Source organism: Berghia stephanieae, chromosome 9 (genome assembly GCF_034508935.2).
Source record: "Berghia stephanieae isolate SIO BIC M18660-M18661 chromosome 9, UCSD_Bste_1.3, whole genome shotgun sequence".
Taxonomy (NCBI): Eukaryota; Metazoa; Mollusca; class Gastropoda; order Nudibranchia; family Aeolidiidae; genus Berghia; species Berghia stephanieae.
Window position 1 is genome coordinate 24,189,622 of NC_088368.1, and position 3,270 is coordinate 24,192,891.

The window sequence follows — 3,270 nt, forward strand, 5'->3', positions numbered from 1 at the left end:
TATCTATAACGGATAAACACACAAAACTGTGTGTATCCATGAACGTTTATAGTCAGGTTAATACAGTTCAATGAGCATTACTCATAAACGCGGATGACAAAAAAAAAAAAAAAAATAACCAGGACCTGAGTGACGTCATCTTCGAACTATCTATCGATTGTATGCGCTAGGTTAAGAAGCTCATAACATTGTCATCCGGAAGTTTAACGGACCAACACACACAACTGTGTGTATCCATGAAAGTTTATAGTCGGGTTAATACAGTTCATGTAGATAGTTCGAAGATGACGTCACTCAGGTCTTTGCCATCCGCGTTTATGAGTAAATCTCACTGAACTGTATTAACCCGATTATAAACGTTCATGGTTACACACAGTTTTGAGTGTTGGTCCGTTATACTTCCGGATGGCAATGTTATGAGCTTCTTTGCCAAGCGCATACTATCTATAGATAGTTCGAAGATGACGTCACTCAGGTCTTTGTTATTGTTTTTTTTTTGCCATCCGCGTTTATGAATAATGCTCACTGAACTGTATTAACCCGACTATATACGTTCATGGATACACACAGTTTTGTGTGTTGGTCCGTTATACTTCAGGCTGGCAATGTTACGAGCTTCTTAGCCAAGCGCATACTATCTATACCTAGTGTTTACGTCTTAAACGTCCGCAGCGAGCGGTTCCCAGAAATAGCAAGATAAAACTGGATTGCAATGACCTTACAGAATAAACGCAGTTGACAGGTCTCAAATCTTTTTTTTTTTTGTCAATTATTATCATTGTGTCTCGACCTCATTCAATTCTATCAATCAGACTATAAACGTTAAAGGTTATAACACATATGATAATACGTTTGATGCTATGCGTTTATGTAAAGAACTTACCAATCGGATTCAGTAGTCTGATGTCGCGGCGCCCGGCAACGGCAGTCATCTTGGTTCTAAACAAAGAAAATCATTACTTTTTTATTCTTCATGCTGGCTAGAACTTTTCATATGCCCTGTGATCAGAATGTGTAAAAGTCAAAACATGATCAAATTTATGTGTTTTTTTCCCCTCTGGATACGCTTTTATGCTCGCCGGGGAAATATTTCATACGGCGTCCGGCATTGTTCAGATAGTTTAGAGCCAGTGTTACTAAGTTACCATGCGTCATTAGGAAGGAAGTGACGTTACGACTGGTGAAGAGTATTATGCCCCCACGTAATGGGGATGATCTATAATATTACCGTTTCCATGTGCTCGAGATCATTGGTCACATTGCAAAATGTGTTCAAATTGACCTCCTCCATAGTGAAAAGTGTTCACAGTTTTTGAAATATCTAACATCACGATTGGTCATTTTGTTCAGCTTGACTCATGGGTATGTTTACAACTTTCATAAACAAAGCAGCGTGTTTACATTTACTAAGAAATATCAAAGAGTGTGTAGGGTAACGTAGTTACCAAGAGCTCTCACTTCTCTTAACCGCAATGCTATTGTCGCGTGCCAGGCGAGACAGCAAGGTGGGTGTGCTCCGCGTGTATCATGCGCGCTAGGCTTACTGATACAATGAAGAAAATACGAGTAGAAGACGGAAGATGCCTGGCTTCACCAAAAGCGGGAAGTGAGAGCTCTTGGTAACATAACAATCGTTGCCTACACGCTCTTTGGAAATATCCAATCCTTGGGCAGCAAGAGATCATGTGATCGATGACTTGGTTGGACGAAAACATGAATATAGATCGCTCCCGTTATCTATATTTTTAAAATGTATGTTGTATATTGCCATGTAGATAGACCGAAGATGACGTCACTTAGGTCTTTGTTATTGTTTTTGCCATCCGTGTTTATGAGTAAAACTCACTTAACTGTATTAACCAGACTATAAAACGTCATGGTTATATATAGTCTTGTGTTGGTCCGTTATACGTCCGGATGGCAATGTTGTGAGCTTCTAAGCCAACGCATACTACCTATAAACGTTAAAGGTTATACATAACACTTTTGATTCTATGCGTTGAGGTGAAGAACTTACCAAATATTTTCCCAAATAATTTATATATATATATATATATATATATATATATATATATATATATATATATATATATATATATATATATATATATATATTATTTATTTATATATTTTTTTTAATGTATGTTGTATATCGCCATATTGGCACGAGTATTATTCATTAACTTCATTTTCTCTATAATGTCTCTATAAGGCCGATTGCCTTATACAATTTACTTTTTGAACATTTATGTCTCAAAAATACATTATAAATGACGCCCATGTATTACAATATCTACATGTGTAATATGCAATTGCTGTGGATAAGCCATTAAATGTAAAACTGGGGTTTGTGCACTTGGTCTGTCATTAGAATAATTACTGACTTAGCCATTATCCATATAAATATTGGTTATAGACCTATAAATATCATAAACCACTTTTTATGTATACACATAGACACAAACACGCACACACACACGTGTGTATATATATATTTGAGGTTAAGAGTTTTTGCCAAGATGAGGGTCATTTAAATCGATTGATATTAGAAGGCCGAGTATTCTGGCCAAATTTTTTAATATGGGATTGTCCAGAGTTCCTACGCCAGATATGTGACCAGAAGTCTGGTGACAAAAAACAACCTATTTACATTTAAATTGCATCTGGAGCCCATTATATAAAAGACAATCTATTAGTATTGAAAGTGTACAGAGGAGAGCTACCAAAAAAATTTATACAATACAGTATTTATCTTATAAGGAAAGGTTAGAATTTCTTGACTTACCCAGTTTGAAATATAGAAGAATTCGTGGGGATTTTTTTCAGGTTTATAGATTGGTACATGGTCTGGATAGGATAGACTTTTCTGATTTTTTTTCATATTCTAATATTACTTTTACTAGAGGGGACAAGTTTAAGATTTTTGTCTCTAGATGCAAAACAAACATAAGACAAAACTGGTTCGGTATTCGTATTGTTCAGAAATGGAACAGTTTGAAATTTGAAACAAAGAATGCAAAATCTATGGATTATTTCAAGGTGTTAGTAGACAGGGAATTATATGATGGGAGATTTATATATGACGAATAATACTTGTTTGCTCTGCTGTTGACATGGCTTTCAATCTTGTATGTATATATTATGCATTATTATATTATTATGGTTATCTTCTATACGCGTGTGTATGTGTGTGTGTGTGTGTGTGTGTGTGTGGTTGTGTGTGCGCTTTGCATGTCACGGTTAAAGATATATGTTTGTACACCACATGAG

At 35.7% G+C, this 3,270-nt stretch overlaps 1 protein-coding gene across 1 annotated transcript in view; it reads left to right on the forward strand.

Annotated features, from left to right (window-relative positions):
• Positions 1-960: 960 nt before the first annotated feature.
• The window catches only part of LOC144979907 (granzyme B-like), a 16,366-nt gene continuing 14,056 nt past the window's right edge, over positions 961-3,270 (forward strand). Inside the window, exon 1 of the mRNA XM_078927172.1 lies at positions 961-1,362. The gene's annotated coding sequence lies outside the window, so the exon portion shown is untranslated. The remainder of the gene's footprint in view (positions 1,363-3,270) is intronic.